A 24,465-nucleotide genomic window follows, 5' to 3' on the forward strand; every position below is an offset into this window, starting at 1 on the left:
GGCATTGCGTAATGAAAACCATTAGTCGTGCTACAAGGTGGTTATTAATTGCTTGTGTAGATCATCCCATAGGAACTAAGCTGCTACAAAATAGGCAATCGCTGGTAAGCGATTATTCACCCATGACCGAGGGACTTTAGCGCTTTACCTCTTATAGCGTTTATAGGATTGGCGGTGTTGTATAAATAAATGGTGATGCTAATGATGAAAGGATTTAGGAAATATTTACAAATTGACTCCCAACCTCCTTGTTACACCGCACCATACTCGGTATGGTCCCTGAGTTGAATAACACCGTAAACCTAGACTTACGTTAGCCATGACTCATTATTACATCAACAGACAGAAGCAGTACAATGATGGGGCAGGAGGCTGGGCCAACGTTGTGCACTGTTTGCAGCCTACTAAAAATCGTCCACCTTTATGAGACCAATTTCTTCAGCCTACAGCACTGTGGATGAGGGTCACAGTTAACGCATGGGCTAGTAAGGGAGCCGGGAGTTAGTTTGTAGGATTTTCCACCAAAAAGGTCAAATTCTCTTCTTAATTGGTAGAGAGGGTCTTGTAAAATCACTGAATGTAATATAATTGTATGACCGTTACCGTCGCTCTCTGTACCCGGAGTATCTATGTTGTTTTCAATTCTGTTTTGTAAAGTTTACAATACTTTGTTCAACGTTCTAATCCCTGGAACATGAGTGGGATTTAAACGTGGTCCGACCTCTGATCCCTGGTGGAACACACAGGACGTTCCCGTTTTCACTTTGAGACTGGCTGGTTTGAGAACGTCACCCTCCGGTGACTTTGTGGGGTTTTGTTTCGCTGTTATCTAGCTGCGGTATGACATGGTGACTGTACTGATGATTAGTGTGTTGGCCCATTAACACTGGCACACATGACTAACTGGGGCATTTTTGTTTCCCAGCCAGCAGTTTAATTTACGTAATTGGTTGGGAATAATTAAATCTGACATGAGAACACAGACTTGCAATTAATGACGGCTATTTTCGGCCTCTTAATCCAGGAATCCCTTTCTACACTGGTTTTACAACGAGTCCGCCGTGCTCGTATCAGCAGACCGCATTGGGGTGACACACAGGGTCTACATCTAAATCACTGCACATTTCGACAGCACTTCAAAGGGTCCAGCTAAAGCCTTCCTGGACTTGTGATGTGGAGAACAGCTGAGCTGGGAAATCTATTAATCCAATTGGGACAAGTCGTTGCACAGGTAGAATCACATGTGGGCACGAAAACCATGGTGCAACAGCAAATTATGCCCCCTGGTAAAGAGAAAATGACTTGTCTCTGGGCAATAAGAGCTCAGCACAGACAAACGTAATCTCAGAATCTAATGTTGCATTACATATGGAACGCGTCGGGTGTGACCCGTCGGGATCAGTGATCCATCCATCTGCATGTTTCTGGTGTTAACTGGAGCAGCGGTATATACTGCAGGGCAGACTGAAGAAACTGCAAATCGAGCATGTTGCCACACGCTTGGTTGGTCGAGTTGGACAGGTCCGGCTTTTCAGTCATCAGGTTGAGCAACCAGATTGCACAGAGTTTGGAAGTGCATCGTACCAGTTATGGGACTATATGTGAAACAAAATCAGGGTGTGTGCGGACAGTTTGAAACAAGATAGGGGATCCTTGTGACAAAGCATCGCCAGGTCCCCTAGTAAAATTTAGGAAAGGCCCTGACAATGCGGATCAAACCACACAGACTTCCGTTCTGCTCTCAGAAGAGGAAAAGCTTCTTTGTGCACGTGCTGGACCCAACCTATGCCTGCTGAAAAGAGGCCCGTGCTCTTCTCTTTTGAAAGCCAAGCGGGAGACTTGAGGTGGGAGAAGGTGACCCGACATTCCCAGGCCCCCCTCACAACTGGGCTCAGTAAAAGCTGCAACCTCTGCAGTGATGAAACTGACGCAACTGCTGCCTCAGCCACTAGAGAGCTGAGGTTCTCTGAGCTGCTGGGCATTCCCTAGGATGATGAGTAAATTAATGGATAGCGACTCTCCACAAATTTTTCTGTGCCCAGTTTCTCGAGTGTCTTTGCTGTTCTTGTCTCAAATAACGAAATGTAACCAGTGTATGATGAGGGGTATTTCCATGAAGAGCCTGTTTCATGTTTGTAAAGCCCTTTAGGACACTTCAACAACCTTTAGAACATTCAACTTTTGTTCATGACAAAGTTTTCAGACTGATCACCATGAAACACAGATTTTGGTTGTAACACTGGATTTACACCAGCTGATGGTCCAACTCCTTGTAGGCTATGTACATAGGGTACGGCTGTTTGCTGTCTTACAGTCAGTGCTGGTCACAGCGTTTCATGGGTAGACAGTTAGTTTTTTTCTACTTACAATATGGACCACAAGACGAATGTAGCGTAGAGTTAGCATCTCATAGACAGAGCGCAATCTTGTCCGTACACAGCTTAACTATTATATGTGTTGAGCGATGTTATGTGGTTCTGCAGTTTGCACAGAGCATTTTTGCTACTAGCAGACTACAAGCCAACCCCACAAACTCTGACTTTACACTGTCCTTGAGTGATGCCAGATAGGTAAACTCCACCCACCGAAAGTCATTTTATTTTTGTCAGCAATGTCCTTTACTCTGGACAGGCTGTATGTATGTTAAAACTATAATTTTATGCTCCACATAGGAACATAAGAATGAGAATCCACGGAATGGTGTTAGATAAGGCGAGAGCCATAGGAAGGGCATCACCAGCAGGAAGATCGGTGATCACATGCTCTGACTTTACACGTTGGCTTAGAATTGACAGCGTTTTTCTTCAGCTGATCTCTGGTGCTGAGTAAAGCACAAGACCCAGGACACCTGCTGAGCCCCCGGTTATCGGACCAGTCACTAACATATCGCTGTGCGGTATTAGTGCGGATGACATAGTAAGGTCAACAGATGCCAAATAGTCTCAAGTGCCCCATAAGTTGTGTTATTTATGGAAACTGAATTCACAGAAAAAGTGGGTGCTGAATATTTCATCTATCTGCTGCCGGAGGTGATAGGAATATATAGCAAAACTCCATTAACCCTCTGATAAATGACCTACAGGTGCCAAAGCTTGTATTCAGCATTAGATCTGGTGACGAGTGAAACTGTCCTTCACTTAGTATACAGATCTTTATCTATTTCCTATGTATGTATCTATCTATCTATCTATCTATCTATGTCAGAGTTATCTGTCTGTCCATCTATCGAAGTAATATTGTGGTTACACTCATTGTGTTGTGATCATGCCTCTAATGTACTATGATCAAACCCTCTTTTCGGAGGAGCCTTGTCCATAATTGGGATTTTCAATTGTTGGGAGGTATTCTATCACTGTTTATCCTACCAATTGGTCTTTGACACCACAAGACACATTGAAGTTTCTTTCTACACAAGTGTATCTATCTAACAATTGCTCTTTAAGGCTGATATCATTTAGCGTGTTTGGCAGGTTTTAAGAATGTGTTTTTAGTACTGCTTGACCTGAAAAGAGGAACTCTCCGAAACTTGTCATAAGAAATTAACTAATTCCTGTACCATTAAATACTACAGTGCTTGGCTACTCTTCCGGAACATCCGAAAGACTGCCAAATTTCAGGGAGTTCTCTTTGACTGCCAGGAGAGTAGGCCCTCCTCCCAAATCCTGACCAATCGACTTCTAAAGAAGGTGGGACCTCGATGATGTGATTTGCATCATTGGTTCTTGCTGGGTGGATGCTGATGACATAATTTGTGCAATCAGACCACACCCCCTGCTGTGCGCTGATGTCAGCGCATCATTGAGTAACAGAGGGTGGATTATTGGGACATTAATTCCATTGTCATGCCTCCTGCACGCTCCCTCTCCTCTGGGATCTCCTGGTTGGAAGGTCCCAAAAGCAGGAATAAATGTGTTAGAGCTGCAGCGGAAGCAGAGGTTCAGCAGGATTACCAACCAGTCTCTGTGTTGGTCCTACCGCTCACCTAGGTTATAATATATAACAATCAATTGGCAACCAAGCACAGTGATCCCAATTGTTTTTTTGATAATCCATATATCTTAAGGCTATGTTCACACGTTCCTGTCATACGTGTTCTTGCGTCTACATATAAACAGGGCAGCATCCGCCCACTAAACACACGGGGCCTGATTCATCAAGGCGCGTATCTGACGAAACTGAGTGTATTGTCCGCAAAATCATTCGGGAGATACGGCCGTGAACGCTGCGTGTTCATATGCAAAGGACACTTACTACAGTCTATGATTTTGGGAAGTGAACTGGACGGGGAAGGGGCGTGCCAAATTCAAGCGCACACAGCCCTATCCAAATCAAGCCCCAAAGTTACTTATTTTTCTGCAGTATCTCTTGCTCCAGCTACAGGGCTAGTCCTGATCAGTAGTGATGGCAGTCTTGTATGCATGCTATAACATATGTTTGCAACAACAACATTGTAATAAGTGTATGTCATAAAAAACTTATTTTTTTAAAAAAACACACTTTTATTTAACTGTTTTATCATTAATGCATTTATGCATTAACAGGTGACATTAATTCAATATTTTTTCCTGTGCGCTCTTTTGCAAATTTATAATTCACATAGGTATTGGACGTATCCTGCAGTGTACTGTGTTATAGAGCACAGTAGACCTGGCCCCCGATTTTGAAAGCACACGTATCTAGAGATCCGTGCTTTAATCAATTCCCTGTAAAGATAGCAGTGAGTGCGAGTTAGGATCAGGCTCTGGCACTTGGCAGTTTTGGTTACTCCAGTGTGCGGACTGATGTCAGTATGTAACGTGTGTATACTCCCATATAGTTAGCCTAACTCCTCTCAGTACAGGACATATAATCCCAGCACTTAGCAGTTCATAACATGGGGAGAGTGAGAGAGGAGAAAGGCCGGGCAGCTGGGTGAAGTGCAATTAATTTGTCTAAAATTCATCATTGCAAAAAATGGTAACATGAGCTCTGACTATTAGCATTTCCTACGACTTTAGTCCACAATAATCAGTTCTGTTTATATCTACATCTAACAGCTCTAGTCAACTTGTGGATCTCCAGCGCACAGGTTCACGAATATACATCTAGGTGACTTTTATTATTGTTATTAGTATCCTTTATGTAGCTCCAATGTATTATCCAACCCTGTAGGAGCAATATTTGAATCATGTACATTAGTTGCCTAAGATTTCTCGGTTACACAGACATTTATTCTTGCAGCTGCCTAGTCTAATACAGGACAGCAATGTCAGACAATGTGTTCCCTTGTTTGATCTACTAGGCAGCCCCCCTATAAAGGGTATTTAAGTTGTAAAAGAATAACCTGCATTGCACTCAGCTCTCTTATCATGGTCACACACAGATTTGTAAGACAATTTGGTGGACAAAATTAACACTAGACATAGACGTTGGCGGTAATATTCCATGTAAGCTGAGTGATCTGGGAATAGAAGTGTTAAAACCCTAACAAGAACTCCACCTTAAAGGGCTTTATTGGGAATCTGCTGCTCAGTGTAACCCCGCTCAGTAATCCCGTCCCCTCCTCTAAGAGGTTGCTCTCCTAAGAAGAAATAGTGATTGACGTGTGTGGCCCCATAACTATAGTCTGCTTCAAATAAAACCAGATTGGATAACATTTTGATTGAAAACAGGAAATCCCGGGTAGTTTGTGCTGCCAGCCCATTACATTGTTCCATCTGTGACAATCTTGGCCTTTGTGCTTGTTGTCCATCCGGGCACAGGTCCTGATATTTAGCAGATGGGACAGACTTGTCTCAGGGTATGTGCAGAGTCTTATGTAAAGTAAATGGCAATTATTTTAATGCCATTTGTAGAGCGAGGAGTGTAGAGCGAGGAGTGTAGAGCGAGGAGTGTAGAGCGAGGAGTGTAGAGCGAGGAGTGTAGAGCGAGGAGTGTAGAGCGAGGAGTGTAGAGCGTGAGCTCAGAGCGAGGAGTGTAGAGCGAGGAGCTCAGAGCGAGGAGCGTAGAACGTGAGCTCAGAGCGAGGAGCGTAGAACGTGAGCTCAGAGCGAGGAGCGTAGAACGTGAGCTCAGAGCGAGGAGCGTAGAACGTGAGCTCAGAGCGAGGAGCGCAGAACGTGAGCTCAGAGCGAGGAGCGCAGAACGTGAGCTCAGAGCGAGGAGTGCAGAATGTGAGCTCAGAACGAGGTGCACTAACATGGTTTACGAGCTTCCATGATTCATGTTTTTTTGTGCAGTAGATATATAAACATCTATTTCCTGTATACACCAGTATCTAGTGCATAATACTAATAATCAACACTAATAATAAACATTAAATTGTGTGAAATTAAAAAAATAACGTTTTGTAAAAGTTTTGTGAGTTTTCCTGCTTCTTTTGGAGAACATTTTTTTTTGCTTTTTGCTTCCACATTGGGTGCAGACGGCTGTGTTTTTGTAAACTGCTTCATATATTTTAACTGCCAAAATATAGGTTTGTTGTGCTGTATTCCACGGTATCCTTGGCCACCCCCAATATCCAACCACTATACTATGCCTGTCAGCAAAAGTAAAAATGAGGTGTAGATATTGGGTGGTCTTACCAGTAGCTGGCAGCGCTAAAACTACCTTCAGCTTTGAGTGTCAATGGAGCGTTTGTACCTCGTTCGCAGCCACTTGGTATCCAGGTGAATTGTTGACCATTTAAAGCTGCAAATTGTGCAGTACATCAACTGGATCCCTCCGTCTGTTGTCCTGGAGGGGAAAGAAGCTTATTTTTGCAACCTTAAACCGTTGAAATCTCCTCATAGACTGTATTGTTGCCACATGTGCTGTTCTCGTTTGTGGGTAGTAGAATTCTTTAGTAATAAGTCAAGGTTTTCTTGAGCGTGTGCTTCTACAGCAAAACCTTCCCATCTCGCTCAGGCCAAATGTTCCTTTTTAGCTATTCATTCTGTCTTTTTTTCCCCCCCGTTTCACCATTTGACCCTCATTCTTCTACACTTGGACGTCTTTCTGCTTGAGAGGTAACAAACTGGTTTGCAGTACGAGCCAAGGGTTGGATATGTGTATACTTCTTCAATGGCAGACTCCCCTTACCACATCCTCTAAGCTTTACAGCCCTTGGTCTCAGCCTCTCAGGGAGTGCTTCTAGTTCCTGTGTGTATTATAGAGATCCGTGCCAAATCTGCAGACTGTAGGGGAGGTAGGAGCGCATTAAATGGTGTGTCTCGGACAAACACAAACCCACAGCATTATATCACATTCTGAGTGGTTTACAGAATAATTAAACCATAATCTCTCGTGCGACGGCTGCGTTGAAGAATTTACATCTAGCTGATTTGTATTTTTATCCTTTGTTTACATAGCGCCAGCATTTTACGAAGCGCTTAACAAAGATTTAATCATTCACATCAGTATTGACTTATATTTTTATTTAAAATAAAAAGTTGTATTTGTAAATGGAACATTTTCCGTAACTCATGGAAACCAATAGGTTAGTAGAGATTGTCAACCTGTGGCTCTCCATCTGCTGTGGAACTGCAAAGCCCAACATGCCCTGCAAAATCATGCTGAGACTTCTAGCTCCCCTAAGTTGAAAAGCCTCAGATCGCCAGGCTCTGGTGTAATACAAGCGAGACAGATGAAAGAAATTGTCTGATTGGTCGTTATTTGCACTGTTATTAAATAAACAGGCTGGATGCTGGTAGATGCATGTATATTTATTATCAGACACAAAGGGAATCTGTTGCCTTTAGGGCAATAGAGCAGCGGGCTTTCCTCTGTGACATATTATTATTGGCTGGTAAAGCCATCTGGGATGAGCGAAAGGTTGAATAAATATTTGAGTAGAAAACATTTCTACGATGCAGAGGGCCGGCTAGAGAAATGGTTGTGATGAATAATATTAATATGTAATGTGAGATAAATGTGACACATTGTTAAACGTTAGTTACAGGGATATTAAGGAGAATTCTCCAGTCTGTGAGAACTTAAAAAAAGATATTGATAACTTCACATTATCAAGACATGGGTACCCACTTTCAGACTCATTCCTCTCACCTATGCCGATCTGGCTGGATGGTTTTGCTTAAAAGAACTACTTCCATGAAAATGAGCCTAAATATGGGGGGGGGGAGGGTTATTTTGTCCCAATTTTGCTCGTATAAATGATGGGATCTTTAAAATTCTCATTTCCTTCTTTTTTTTCATACTGTCCGTTTTGGGTCATTGATATATATCTATGTGGACAAAGTTGTCAGCATGCTGGGACTTGTAGTTACACAACAGCTAAATATAGACAAGCAGTGGTTCGCCAATGGCTCTGGAATTACAACGCTCAGCTTGCCCTGACATCCAGTTCATGGGAGGTCATGCTGGGACCTTTGGTTCCTCGTATTGTGCTCCAACACCTACAGTTGTGGCTAAAAATATTGGCACCTTTGCACCTTTTTTGAATTAAATCACAAAATCACGAGTTTAAATTAACAACAGTATTTGGTCTCCACAACTATTTTTCTGTTAATATTCATAACCTTTGTTTTTTTATTCTGAATTTAATACTATATATATTTTTAAATCAGAAAATGAAAATAAATGGCATTGTCAAAATTATTGACATCCTAGACTTAATATTTGGTAGCACAGCCTTTGGTCAAAATAACTGCAATCAGCAGCTTCTGGTAGCCATGGATGGGCTTCTGCACCTCTTCGCTCGCCCTCTCGTCTACTCTTCTTGTGCAAACAGCTCCAATGCTCCCAGAGTAAGTGGTGTCGTTTCCTACATCCGTCTACAAGTGTCTATGGGATTCTCATTACTGGCCACTTCAGAACGGTCCAGCGTCTTGTCTTGGAACATTCCTGGGTCCATTTTGATGTGTGTTTGGGGTCATTGTCCTGATGGAAGACCAGTGACCTTCAACGCAGACTCGGATTTCTGATATTGGGTTCAACATTGCACTCCACAATGGCCTGGTAATCTACAGATTTAACAATGCCATGCAGATGTTCAAGACAGCAACCCCAAAACATCCATATTTGTAGAGGAAGGTTGTCTTTTCATTCTGGTTGATGTAGACATAGGAATGATGTGCTTTTCTTATGTCTCACTCTGCAGTGGTTCCCTCCTTGGCCTCTTACTATATAACCCCCTTTCCTTGAGTTGGCGATAGATGAGTAGAATCTGTCTAGCCTTGTGTCTGAAGGTCAGCTTGAATCTGTCCAGCAGTTGATTGAGGTTCTTTCTCCACCAAACAATCCTGCGCTGCAATCTTCGGTCAAGTTTTCTCTTTCCAGGGAGGTTGGCCATGGGCCTTAAACTCCCTGATAACATTACATAAAGTGGAAATGGAAACATCAAGATCCATGGAGATTGATTTGTAGCCTTGAAATTGTCCATGCTTGGTTCCAATCTCCTGTCTGACCTCCTCAGACCGTTCTTTGGCTTTCTTTCTTTTCTCCATTCACTTTGCAGTACACACAGTGACACCAACAGGAGAATAAGTCATTTTCTCTATTCAAGCTTGTTTAATGATTTTTTTTTTTTTTTATTGCAGGCACCTGCAACTCACCAGAGGTGAATCCGTTACTACACCTCTTTGTCTCTTTGCCTTCTCACCTCTTTGTCTGTTTTACCCAGTTTGTTTATTAGGTTACTGTGTTTGTCCCCATTTGTAAAGCACTACGGAATATGTTGGCGCTATATAAATAAATGATGATGATGTATGAGGTTTAGGAGAAGAAAGAGGAATTAATTCCAACAAATTGAAAATAATCTATAGCAATCCAGCAACTCTACGTCAGTATTCGGGGCCGGTCTCTTTTGCATTTCTCGGATAGACTTGACCTCCAATAACCCTGTGTGCCTTCTGAATCATTCCCCCGAAATGCTTGGCTTTCAAAACAAAAAAATAAAGTTTGACGCAACTACTGAACTTCAGAATATGATTCTAGAATGACAACATACCCCCGGCCCGGCGCTAATCTTACATTACGCTCTCAACTGCTTCCACTGTGTCAACAAAACTCAAAGACCGGAACAGACAGACAGGAGATTAGATCGTTACGTTGTAGCACCGTCTGAGAACACATTCACTTTAAAGCTGAATTAAAGAGAAGTAAATGACACAGTATGAAAAAATATTTCTAGAGGGAACAGGCTCTTTTAAGACGTAAGTGTAGTGAGGACATGGCGCTGTTTACGTAGTAGGTAAATACAGTGATTCTTTTTTAAAACTGACAAACATTTCAGTAATCCTTTATCTTCCTTTAAATCTCAGTGAGAATCGTTCTGGCTCACGGTTGGTTTATTGATTGTGAAAACACACATTGTCAATCACACACACAGCTCATAGCTGCTTCTCCTGAACAAAAGCATTAGCTGAAAGAGAAAATATAATTTAATAAGGGGATCCCAAAACAGGGGCTTATCCATTACTGGTGCTCAATGCAGGAGCTGTAGACTCAAGAATAAGCTGGGTGTCAGGTGCTTTGTGTTAGCCAGGAACTTATTTTATTCAGCAGATCTTCCTTAGAGTGGGTAGAGGCACATACACTGAGCAGCTACAACATTAAAACCACCTGCTTAATATTGTAGAGTTCCCCCTAATGCCGCCAAAACAGCTCTAACTCATCGAGGCATGGACTCCACAAGACCTCTGAAGGTGTCCTGTGGTATCTGGCACCAAGACGTTAGCAGCAGATCCTTTAAGTTCTGTAAGCTGCGAGGTGGAGGTCTCCATGACTCGGACTTGTTTTTCCAGCACATCCCACAGATGATCGATCAGATTGAGATCTGGGGAATTTAAAGGCCAAAATAAACACCCTGAACTCTTTGTCATGTTCTTCAAAGCATTCCTGACCAGGCCACCTTCTTCCACTGCTCCATGGTCCAGTTCTAGGTGCTTTGGAGGTGGACAGGAGTCAACATTGGCACACTGACCGGTCTGCAGCTACGCAGCCCCATACACAGCAAGCTGCGATGCACTGTGTGATCCGACACCTTGCTATTATTGTCAGCAATCTGTGCTTCAGTAGCTCTTCTGTGGGATTAGACCAGACGGGCGCCTTCACTCCACACATCAAAGAGCCTTGGGCACCCATGACCCTGTCACTGGTTCACCTGTTGTCCTTCCTTAGACCACTTTTGGTAGGTACTAGCCACTGCATACCAGGAACACCCCACAAGACCTGCTGTTTTGGAAATGCTCTTACTCAGTTGTCTAGACATCACAATTTGGCCCTTGTTAGAGTCGCTCAGATCCTTACGTTTGCCCATATGTTTTGCTTCCAACACATTAACTTCAAGAACTGACTGTTCACTTGCTGCCTAATATATCCCACCTCTGACAGGGCCATCGTAACCAGATAATCAGTGTTATTCACTTCACTTGTCAGTGGTTTTAATGTTGTGGATGATTGATGTACAAGTCAAAGTAGATTGTTCTCCCGGAATGTCCGGGAGACTACTAGGTACGGGTGAGACCTCCAGGAGATCAGGCAATATTCCCATAAGGAATCTTCCTGCAAGGTGTACAGAGACGTGACGTGAAGACATAAATCGCAGTGGAGGGGCTGTGATGAGAGGATTAGCATCATCATCCACTTAGCTCCATCCACTTTATGGCGAATGTCACCAACAAGTCACGCCCACCTCTTCTATTCGTACTACATATCCCAGAAAGGACGTATAAAAATATTGGTATTAGTATGATACAGGCGCATTATCACCCTGCTCATTAAAACTCTAGGAAACTAGCAATTACCTGTCCATTTGTCTGTACGTAGCAGTGGTACAAGTGTCAGTGCCCGGCCACAGTACAGCTAAGATGCTAATACCCAATTTTTTATGACCCTCTTTAAACACCCCGACATTAACAGCTGCTTATAAATTCCAGTAAAAATAATTAGAGACCAATTCTCAAAAAATGTTGAAGATTAAAAAGTGAATAAATTGAACATGAAACTGTATCTATGCCATCCCTTGGACAACTCTAACTTAGCATATGTCAAGTTAGTCTATTGGTAATTCAAGGTAAAAATGTAGTTATAGTAAGAATTGTACAGATCAGTAATTTAACATGGGATCCCTCGTCTATGGTAATTCTCTATAACACTTCTCCTCTGAGCATACAGCTTACACCACTACTGCATGATACAGTACATATAGACACATAGACCCTCTATTGTACTGTACACACTAAAAGCCGCTCCCCTGCAGGCACCTGTCTGTCAGAGATCGTCCTCCTAATACTCATCCCTGTCCCCTAAAAATGAAGTAAACAAACTAACGTGCTGCCACTAACCAGCTAATCCTATGAAAGACTACATTTGCTTAGCAGGTTATTTTCAAAAAGTATCAAAGAGCAAGATACTATTATGGGGATAGTGTTCAATGAATTGTTCTAAATCAGGGGTCAGGGAACTTTGTTACCTTTTACCCTCAAATATATTTAGATACACCTACATTACCCCCTTGATTTGAAAGGAAGGAAATCATATATTATTAATTATTGGAATTAAAATTTCTTTGAAAGTTTCAACTTCAAAACTTCAGGTTTTGGAGAAATGATGTTGCTTCATTTTTGATACGAGAGCATCAATATTGGGGCATTTTGATGTCAGAGCAATTTGGATACAGTCTTCAGCGTCCAATCAATTTCTCTGCTTTGTGTTTATGTTCGTTAGAGTGGAAAATCCTTGTTCGCAAAGGTAGGTTGTTGCAAAAAGCGGCAACTTTTTGACTGCCTCCTCATGTGCAATTTTAATGCCTTTGCAGCTGTTGACATCCAAAAATATGACAGATCTGCTTTGTTTTCAAATGCAATACGTGCTTCATTATTGCATCGAAGCTCAAGAAGTGCCTCTGCCAACCCTTGAGGCTCTTCTGGTACAACAGCAATTTCACATTTAAAGGGGTCTACAATCCAACTGACAGCATGTGAATCGGCAGCATTACCCCCCCCCCCCCCCCCCCCCAGGAATTTTAATTTTTACCCCTGTTCCCTGACCACTGTTCTAAATGATGGTTTTATTAAGTATGATTCATCTCTACAGCCTTGTCTCACTGAGCGCAGGGTGGCAGTTTCTGGAAACGCATTTTAAGTTACACGTGAGGGTGGCATGAATAGCGGCGATCGCTCACATCATGTTAGGGGCTGCAGATGAATTGTGATATATATATATATATATATATATATATATATATATATTAGAATATTTTTTCATTAGTCATATCAGGAAAATGCTGCAATAACTTTTCTTATATCTTATTTCCAATTTAAGGACAGTTGTCCTTTAAAGAAGAAGCACTTTAAATGTATAGATAAAAATGTGGGCTATTATAATTAACGTTTTGGAATTGGTACAATTTGCAAGTTCTTAAACCACACTGATGCTCTGCGTAAAAAAATTTGCTCCGTAGCCGTTCTCACACAAGCCTATCCTTTCATTGTGGGATGTATCGCTATGTCCTTTCACAATTTGGGGTGTTTTAAGTTTCAGGTATTTATTTTTAATTTGCTGAAAGAATGCATAGCATAATATTTGCATTATCTTTCCTTGCTTTTGTAGAACAATTCCCCTTCACATATAATACTGGGACGTTTTTAGTAGAAATTTCCAATGTGCGCAGTTGGAGTCTGATCCTCTGTTTGTATTGAGAAGGTTCGAGAGATGTTTTGAGCATTAATGTGAAGACTCAAACTTGTGCAAGGTGGCGCGGAATGCGACCTTTGACCTGCGTCAGTAACCGTGTAGCGAGTCCAAAGGGAACTTTCCACACCAGGATTCCTCGGAAATGGACCTGTCAAATTTGTATAGCTGGTTTATGATATGTAGTATGATTGTAAGTTCTTGCACCTTGTGTAATGTCTGATCACTGTATTTGGTGTCGTGGGAGACTTTAAAGGGAGAAAAGGTGGAATGTGATTGGCTGGTAAGAGGCCTGGCTCTCCAATCATGTGCTACCTTTCCCTTGGACAACACAATTAGCATGATCACGGCCCATCCCCCCTGATACATAACAAATCGGCCATATTGACGCATTTTGCTTTGAAACACATCATCAAGGCCTTGCTCACATCAGAAGACAGTGGGAGTTTGGCCTAATATACTGAGAGTTATCCATCGAGGGTGGAGGAAACCTTTAATGAATAACCATTATGCCATTAAACAAGCTGACTAATGTGGGTCGAACGAGCGGGAGAAATCCGCCAATCGTTATTTCACTTGACTCCTCCCACAGCAGACTGGGCGAGATACCCAGCTTAGTTATATCGGTCAGTTGAGGTCATCTGAGTGTCACATGAGCTAACTTTATAAAAATGCCAATACTTTTTCTCTAGGGGAAATAATCATATTTGTGCACATGCTTTGAACCAGTGGGGGGCACAGTGGCACAATGGTTAGTATTGCTGTTTCACAGTGCAGTGGTCATGGGTTCGATTCCGACCAGGGCTCTGGTTGTGTGGCGTTTGTATGTTCTTCCCGTGTTTGTATGTTCACCCTGTAATTTCTCTGGGTGCTTTGTTTTCCTCCCACACTCCAAAGTCATACTGGTAGGTTAAGTGGTGTCTGATGAAATTAACCCTAGTGTGTTTGTGTGGTAGGGAAAATAGATTGTAAGCTTCACTGGGGCTCGGACTGATGTGAGTGAATAAATGTTCTCTGTAAAATGCTGCGTAATATGTAGATATATGTATATAAATAACCGATGCTAAATGACTACGCAACAAATTTTGGGCCAGCAATTGTTTCTGTTTGAGCCGATTCTTGACTAGAAGTATTAGGCCGAGTGCAGTGCATTTAAATAGCAATCTAATCGGATAAGGAAGTAGTTAATCTAGGAATCTAATGGGGCGTAGGGAGGGGGGAGCATAATTACTAAGCGATTTTCGTAGACCAATCCCAGATGTTGTCTTTTCTGCAATCTCATCATAAGCGCAATTAATGTCTAAACAGCTGTCAGTTACGTCTATAAAGGCTTCGTTTTATATAAACTATTATAAGCATATTCTGGCAGATAAGTTCTCGTGCAGCCAGTGATGTTGTTTTATGATGTGCTCAGTGTATTAGTCTTAATCTTTTAAGTGCTGGGATCTCCTTCTACTGAATATGTTGTTATTACTGTAAGGCTGATATATGGCGGAGAACGATGCGGCACAGAGGCTGCGCGCTGTTCTGACACATCTTACAGTGCAGCGCTGCAAGTATAGCCTTATCTTTTTGGCAGGCTAGCTATATAAATATTTCAATTTATTGCCTGTATTATACAACATATGTATCGTAAATTATAGGACATGTTTTTAAAGAGGACCATATAAATGATTATTAAACTCGTATGTACTTCCCAAGCATTTTTAGGCATGTTCCACACTATAATAGTCACCTATTGTTTTAGTTTTCTCCACTTAGTGTCCGTGTGTACACTAGTTTGCAGTGGGTGAAGCCAGAACCAACTACAGAGTAAAAGATTAAACTATCGATGCACAGAAAATGGAAAAACCTAATTGCCCGATACTGTGAACCTCACAGCAGACGATTCACTCAACTCTATTTGAGAGTAGTACGCGGTTTAAATCCATCGTAAAATGATTTTCATATAACTGGTTAGTGGGCTATCACTCAGCACTATGGAAATTTACAGACACCATAAGAGATTGACTAAAGCAGTGGTCAGGGAACGGGTAAATTACCCCAAATGGGGTAAAAATGAAATTCCTGGGGGTAATGCTGCCGATTCACATGCTGTCAGTTGGATTGTAGACCCCTTTAAATGTGAAATTGCTGTTGTACCAGAAGAGCCTCAAGGGTTGGCAGAGGCACTTCTTGAGCTTCGATGTAATAATGAAGCACGTATTGCATTTGAAAACAAAGCAGATCTGTCATATTTTTGGATGTCAACAGCTGCAAAGGCATCAAAATTACACATGAGGAGGCAGTCTAAAAGTTGCTGACTTTTGCAACAACCTACCTTTGCGAACAAGGATTTTCCACTCTAACGAACATAAAAACAAAGCAAAGAAATCGATTGGACGCTGAAGACTGTATCCAAATTGCTCTGACATCAAAATGGCCCAATATTGATGCTCTCGTATCAAAAATGAAGCAGCATCATTTCTCCGAAACCTGAAGTTTTGAAGTTGAAACTTTCAACGAAATTTTGAATAGATTCAATAAAAATTTTAATTACAATAATTAATAATATATATGATTTCCTTCCTTCCAAATCAAGGGGGTAACGTAGGTGTATCTAAATATATTTTGGGGTAAAAGGTAAAAAAGTTCCCTGGACTAAAGGGTCACCCAGAAATCTTAGCGTGCCTAGGACCCAACAAATTTTCCCCAGCTACATCAAAGGATGGGTAATCAATATTTTGTATAGAAATCCCACGTGTGTCAGGAGTATGAACTTGGAGAATCTTTGTAGAACAACCTATGTGGCAGTGCATGTTCAGATGTTTGGATTAATTATACACGGTATATAACCTGAAAATTGGATCTTTACCTAAAAGGCAGCAAGACCCCCGTCTCCACCCAGGTAACTTGTCCAGTGGTGGTCTCTCCTGGAGACCTTGTCCCTTACTGTACGTTTGTCGCTGGAAGCACTGCAGGGTAAGATTCAAGCAGCTACATCAGAATCTAGTCAGTGCCCAATTCACGTTGACTACAGGGCAGAAAAAAAATCCCTTTGCCTGTGGAAGTTAGGGGTACTCCCAACGCACTGTTATGTGGGTGGCTTCCTTAGGTGGAATATTTCATTTTCTAGTTCTCCTTTAAAATATATCTGTTTTACAGACATAAGGATCCATAAAGAGCAGCTCTGTAAATAATATATAATAATAATAATAATAATAATATATACACATTCTGCAGTGTAGCACAATGTAAATATTGCATGTATAGCCCAGTGGTTTCAATGGAAAAGATAGCAATCTCTCTAATTGGTGCAAATGCATGAGCCAAGTGAGCCGAATGCTTCAATAAAAACATCTGTAACTTGTAAAAATGTGGGATAACTGTAAATCCAATTGTCCCGGTCTTTACATAGAAGCAAAGATATATGTATATGCACCTATATTTTTTTTTCCGCTTTTAAATCTTGATGTTACAGCCGGGAGCAGGTGCTGCACCCTGACCTTCAGTGTAAACAATCGTCTTATTAATGCTCTTATACCAAATGTAAACCAATCCTTAATTTGGGAGCACAAATCTATTTTTGGGAGCACAAATCTTCCCCTGGCAGGAGTGAAATATTACAAGCAGCTAATTAAGTGTGTGTGCCGTCCGGTCCGTAAGGCCCTCTTAATGTTCTGTAATCTCCTCGCGCTCGCTATGTGTAACATGCAAAGAATTCCAGCAGGGAAGACATAAAAAAAATAAACCCACTAATCCTTGGATAAAAGACTTGAAAATAAAAGTACAAGCAGGAACGTGTGTAACCCCTTCACGCGATACAGCGTAATGTAGCACATCTGCCGTTAGTCTCAAGTGCAGACCGCGGCAGACATAGAATGGGCGGGGGGTTGACAAAGCGCCAGATCTTAGACCAAATTTTAGATGCTTTTCAACACAATTTAATAAAATACAAAGACATCTTAAGTGACACTTTGCAGATTACTAAATAATGTAAAAAGTATTTAAAGTTAGGTTTCTTTGTCCACTAACTCTCCCATGTCACACACTAAAAACACATACACGCATAGGACACACATATAAGACAGACATATACATGGGACACACATAGATAAGACACACACATGTGACACATGCAAACAGACAAACACATAGGACACACACACACACACATGCACACACATATACAGATACATTGAGCAGAGATAGATAATAACATCCAGTGTGCAGGTATCTGTCTCTATCAGTAATGTACCTGTCTGTGTCCTGATGCTGAGAATGGAGCTGAGTAATGAAGAATAAAAAGTAGAACTCCTGGTTTGTTCATTATGCTGAGGGGAAGGTTGTAAATAAAGTTTTGCCAGAACATCAGTTTCAGGTGAATTAATCTTACAGAGTGTCTCTATAAATTATACAAGCGGCAGCCATTTTTTTGAAGACTAAACTGCATTGGGGACTATGTAAATAGCTCAGCCACTATGGCTTCTGCATTGGAGACAAATGGGATTGTGGCAACTGAACACCAAGTGATGGTCAGTACAAGTGTTTATTTGAGTCAAATAATTTAGAATAACAGCTAGCATTTCCAGTTGGAAGCCTAGTGCCAAATAATCCCCAATATTTCAATGACTAAATTAAACTAGATGGGTCCAATTCATCTTTGGACGTAAGACTAAATTTCCTGCTGTATCTTGCGTGAAATAGCTCTGCACATGCTCAGTAGCGGACATTACGCCAATGAGCGCAATTTTATGTCTGAACAAAAATGACATTTACTACTGCACACAACTTGAAGGGCAGAATGGGACTGGGAAGGGGCGGATGAACATAGGCAATGTACAGTAAGGGTGCGCCAAAACAGATGCAGCCAATTTAATTCCTGGGTTTCTCTAAAGTACATGTGTGACCGGATGGTCTTACTTCACCACCCGGTCTGTAGGGGGGAAGGAGGAACGGAGAGAAGTTCTTCCTGCAGAGTTTATCTTGGTTTCCTTCTCACCGTCAGTAACCGACTGTTACTGACCACTTCTACTGGTGTCATCTTGCCACCAGACACCCGCCGACTGCGAATGCCAATAGTTGTGGGAGAATTCAGCCGCCACCACTGGGCTCCTTTGCGGAACACAGAACCACTAACTTTTGGGTAGCTGGTATAACTGCTGCAGCGCCTCTTTGCTGAGGGCTGGCTGGTACCTCCTGACCGCTTATTATGGATCAGGACTGCTGGGTCACTTGCAGAGCATTGACACAGAGACGCTGGGTTCAACACAGGACAGCCGTGGAGCGGATTAGAGTGTAAGCTGTTGTCTGTTGGTCACAGGATACAGCAGGTAATAGTCTCAGGCAGAATCTTCAAGCAGTGATGGTTTATTGCTCAAGAGCCCTGACAGAGACTTTTCCACACCAGTTAGTGGTCCTGGTGAACATCCAGAAGTGTAGATGGAATGATGCTACTTGGTAAAACATAGCTCTTTATATACAGTTTCACACACATACCCTGTAGGTAATCCAGCCTCCTGCCCCTTTAAATAATCCCGGCTGCTCCATGAATCAGCCTGGAGGGGTCAACACCTTTTTACACTACATCTGAGATATTGCATCAGATATTTAACCTCAGGATATATAATATACTTTAGACTTGCAGATAACGCAATTGTAAACAAAATTTACACCAATCTGTGATTTCCTAAACAACTTGCTGTCCCATTATTCAGACAGGTTTCCTATCTCTCCAAGACACAGGATGAAAGGTAACAGCCCCCTGCTGTGCATTCAAGCTAGAAAGACCTGTTGGTCACTGAGATGAAAAGGTCTTATTAACTTAACGAGGATTTCTTTTCTTCCTTTCTGACACAAACACAGTTCCCCCAACATATGAACACTGCATCAAACATCAGTACATTTCTAATACACCAATGCAACACAATATAAAACAAAACCCCATACATTTGCAATGATATACAGGGGAGCACTGCTCCCCTAATGGAAATAAATATCTACAATAATTTGTCTCTATGTGATCCAGCCACAACATGTTTGTAGCTATATCATTTGCACCAGCTACAGTAGAGGTGCAAGTGCTGAGTGATACAGGTGACTGATCACGGCATTGTCTTTGTATTAAGAACGACACGTATACGTACCACTAGAACATGAGTGTGCGAGGAAGAGAGACTATAAAAATGTATTGTATGTACTGTACATATTAAGAACATCTTGATTTATGTATTTACTGTATATGAAAAAAAGTTTTGAAAATTAATTTATTATATAATTAGGAAAAAAACTAATAATAGCTACACAACCTGTGGTGGAACTACAAGTCCCAGCAGACCTTGGTGCAGGCAAAGTATACTATGGTTTTTTGAGCTGGAGAACTGTTTGATTTACGCCCGGCCTGCACAATCAGTGCTTTGACTAATGGGAAAGAAAATAAGTGACTGCTCTGTAATTTAGTCTAAAATGAATTTATTTATGCTGCTTCCGAGGGAGGATGGTCCTAGTTCCACAGCAGAGGGGGCTGTATTATAACTTGGGCAAATATAAAACGCTCAGACCTGTCAAAGCTTAGTAAATATTGAATTCCATTGGTCTCATCACCTCCATATTGCTCAAGTTAAACAGAAACATATTTGTGTACGTAGGAATGAATTATTGTCTGTTTCCCAGGCACGGTGTAACTCTCCCTGTATAAGAGGATGTTACTACTGTATAACATTCATCCATCATAATACACAGCTGGGCCCATACATCTGATCCGCACATGTGAGCTGCTCACTTACAATACAGGGATGTCCCAGCGGAGCCGCTACAGAACGCTCATTTTATGGAATCCAGGGTCTGAGGGGCCTATTGTTAAGGGGACTTTCACCGGTGTTAAGAATTAATTTATTTTTAAATGCTGTTAACCGCGATGATAATTTGATTATTAACACTATTCATCAAAACAATTGCAAATGGGGAGATGAGCAATTCTCTGCAGCCCCCGTGCATCCTGTGCTACTGGTCCGGGAAGTAATAGTCAACTTAGCGCTTCGGCGAGCCAGCCTATGTAGATATGCACATGCGTGGGCCAGCTAGCGCGGTGGTGCGCGACGGAACGAAAAACCCTAGATTTAGGCTTTCGGTTCTGCTAGTAATAATAAAAAGAAAAAGTAAAAAAAAGAAATAAAACATATATTTATTTTTAAAAATGAAACATTGAAAAAAATGATTCAAAGAATGAAACATTTTTTAAATGACTTTAATCTGTTGCCATCCTGTGATAACCTTAACGGGACAGATACTATACTTGTTAATCAGACTTCCCCTCTGCCACTAACCCTTTGCTGTATAGCGCAAAGTTGGAAAAAGCACCGTACCTCTGCGCCCTGTAATAACTTGTCCCCTAAACAGAATCACCAAATATAGATCCATTCTTTAGATTACATGTTTGGTAAAAGCATACTTGCCAACTTTTCCTCGTTGGCTTCAGGGAGATCCCGGGGGAGGTGGGCATGCGGGGGTGGGGCTTGATGCTAAGACAACACAATTTTTGCGCCATTAAGTCCCCTCCCACCACTTATCTATTGTGGGGGCAAGAACCGGGAGGTTGCCCTGCTCTCCTGGGAGCCCGGAAGGTCTCCCGGACACTCCAGGAGAGTAGGCAACTATGCGTTAAAGAAAAGCAGCTAATGAATCTCTAGAGACTGAAGTGTCTTTTACATTTCTGTCTCCATTACTGAAGTCATGTTGTCTTACCTGTCAGTCTTTGATTGGTCTCCATGAAAATGGCCACCTCCATAGGCATCAATACATGGACATAGGACACAATTTCTGAACTGTGTCATCATGCCACAGATGGCGAAGCCAACCACGTCTTGTACTGGCTCAGCATCAGGGAGAATGCCAGACTCTTCCGGGAGTGAGGGAGATCACCCCTATTTCAGGGAGTCTACCTGACATTCAGGGAGAGTTAGCAAGTATGGGTAAAAGGAACAAGTTTGGGATTTCGTGCTGTTACATTTTGTACATACCTTCAGAGGCATAGCGTGGGGGGAGCAAGTGAAGCATGTGCTTGGAGCGCCAGATGTACGGTGGGGTTTCATCAGTGGCGGTTGGCTCCCTTAAGCGTCGTAGTCCTATTATGTTATGTCGTGGATGATGTCATCGGAGAGGAGTCTATTAGTAAAGTACTGGAGATGGGTGAGCAAGGACGGAGGAAGAGATGGGGTGGGGCAATTTGGGAAGGGGTTAGAGAACCGAGGGGGATGAAGCAATTGACCTGGCGGAGGGGGATTTTCTCCTTGTGCCATAACTCTTTGCTACGCCCCTGTATACCATTTATATAACGGAGAGCAGATTCTATTCATCTACCACGTATAAACCATAAACCACCGATTTTTTTAAATCTGAATATTTTCTCAAACTTTTCTTGCACATTAACACAAGACACAACACCAATTATTCAGAAGGAATCCTACCATCTAATGATTTTAATTGAGCAGCTTGTACAGGCCGGTTCACAACTTCGACTAAAGACGCTGTTTTTTTTAAGTCTGTGCTTATCACTATGTACTTGTATAATCAGGCTTGTTGTGTGTTCCTGTCACCCTGAGACACCGCACACTGCTGATCTATGAACACAACTATTTCCCACAGCTGCTTCTTACCCCCGGAAGTGAAAGTAAAGTCATTATGGACCTTTTAATACTTCTAAAGCAGCAACTACAGTAATATAAACTGCTGCAATCACAGCACATGTGTAGCATCACGCACAATGTAAACATCACCACAGCAAAATATATTCAATGAAACCTCTGTTATTTACAAACACAAGTTTCATGTTCTCAAGCAAACCCCCATGTCCCAAAAATTTAACAAATTCATAAACAACCCATAATTTTCTTCTTTTTTCTATAATTGTTTTATAACTGTATCTGCACATTGATTCCTATTTCCCAGTGTATTAGTTGTTTTTTTGTAATATGAAAGGGAGCAATGATACTTGGTTGACGTGAGTGTATATATCTGAGTATTGTGATGTAGACGTCAATAACACAGCGCCACCTGCTGTCCAAATTATCACGAGCAATTGCAGAATAATTTGGGATTACAAAGCAGTACACTTTGAATAATGTATTTTTCCTGCATCTTTATATTTGCTATTAATAAAAGGATTTATGTAGCGTTGGACATAATTTCCAGCTAAAGCGCAGGCGTAAAATGTGTTCAAAAATAAAACGCATTCTACATATAAGGCATCTCAGCTGATCGTCATTATCAGATTGTATCTTACACCAGTGATAGAGCACCCGCAACAGATCCGTTTCCTGAGAGGTGTAACAGCGACTGCGTCCAGGTCTACATCGGTCACATTTACTTGAACAAACCCTTATTGTACTTGGCCTTTGTTTGCATGCTCTCCGCTCCCTCCATCCTCTTCTATAAGCGCAAGGGGTCGTATATGCAAATACAGACTCAGACATAAGTCTTTTTTGTGCCCATGCGCAGTGATATTTCTACATAGGCAAACCAAAGGGGGGTTTACTCGTGCCTGGAAACTCCCCTCCAAGCCTGGGGCACTGTATAATTGAGGTGACTGGACCCTGCCCCCGCTTCACACGGCTCTGTTTGAAAAGGGAGAGCTGCGTGCACCTAACAGTAGTGCAAGCAGCATTGCCCATGTATATTATGGGGATAGGAAGAGTTGGAGAGCAGCCAAGCACTGTCTAATATTATAGCTACGTCCCCATGCATACTGGTCACGCCCGCTGGCGCCATGGCGTGGAAACCACCCTCTACAAATTCTGTATTTGCCCCTTGGGTCCAACACTACACGAGGCCCAAAATGTCTATAATGTCTCTATTAGTTAGTAGTTTGTCAATGTGAAGTCCAGTAATGTAGATACACAGAAACGGGTGGTAACCTCTTAATGGTATCCTCTTACGACAGGCAGATGTTTACCATAATAATTAAAATAATGCAATTTCCTGGTTTCTTTCAGATAAATGTTGGGGCAACCTGTCCCAGAGTCACCTCTGAATTATCCTGTGCTGAGTAATAGCAGTACATAATTCAAGTCCCAAGATTAAAGAGCAAATAGTATTTTCCATATGTGTATATCAAAGACATAGATGAAAAATATGTACATGAAATAAATGTGATGTTTATACTTATATAAAAAGGTCCACCCTGCTCTCTTATCCCTCTGTAACAGGGAAGGAGATACGTCTTTAACAAGACAGACACAGAGTGACTGACAGGCTTTGTGGAAATGCACAGTGCGGATTGGTTGATCCATACTCAGGGGTGGTGCCAATGATGTCACATAAACTCAGATGACTGTATTCTCAGCTTTTTGACCTGCATCAGCTCCCATCAGGACATTAATGTGGGAGGAGCTTCAGTTGTGAGGAACTTGGGCTGGGAGGAGCTTCAGTTGTGAGGAACTTCAGCTGGGAGGAGCTTCACCTGGGAGGAGCTGTAGCTGGGAGGAGATTCGGCTTTCTTTCATGGAATGGGAGAGATAATACTATAGTTTTTAACAGAGCAGCAGTAGAATGTTGGGGTAACACTGAACAGTGTATTTTAACTTAATGGTTCATGTCTGAACATTTCAATTTTGGACTTTAGTGGTCCTTTTAGTCTCTACCTTTGTTGGAACTCCACGAAGTTAGAGGTTTATTCAATATACTAGAAACTGATGAATAATAATATTAAGGAATGGGCTGTGAGTTATAAAGAGTCCGTTTGAAACTAAGGGACTGCGCTCATGGAAGAAGATTTCATTATTCCAGATCTTGGCGGCCCCTTTAGCAAGGGATGGATATCCTGGCCTCCTGCCATGGGGAGAGAGCAGTGTCCCTGGTGGTGCTATGGTGTCCAGATTG

At 41.9% G+C, this 24,465-nt stretch overlaps 1 protein-coding gene and 1 long non-coding RNA gene across 3 annotated transcripts in view; one reads left to right on the forward strand and one right to left on the reverse strand.

The window, feature by feature from the left end:
- LOC142159342 (uncharacterized) overlaps positions 1 to 17,920 on the reverse strand; it is a 28,048-nt gene extending 10,128 nt beyond the window's left edge. The window contains exon 1 of the long non-coding RNA XR_012692938.1: positions 17,849 to 17,920. This is a non-coding gene — a long non-coding RNA (uncharacterized LOC142159342). The remainder of the gene's footprint in view (positions 1 to 17,848) is intronic.
- Positions 1 to 24,465, forward strand: part of WNT9A (Wnt family member 9A) — a 118,206-nt gene that overhangs the window by 43,891 nt on the left and 49,850 nt on the right. The window lies entirely within an intron of this gene.

The sequence above is a fragment of the Mixophyes fleayi genome, chromosome 5, assembly GCF_038048845.1.
Source record: "Mixophyes fleayi isolate aMixFle1 chromosome 5, aMixFle1.hap1, whole genome shotgun sequence".
Classification (NCBI taxonomy): Eukaryota; Metazoa; Chordata; class Amphibia; order Anura; family Limnodynastidae; genus Mixophyes; species Mixophyes fleayi.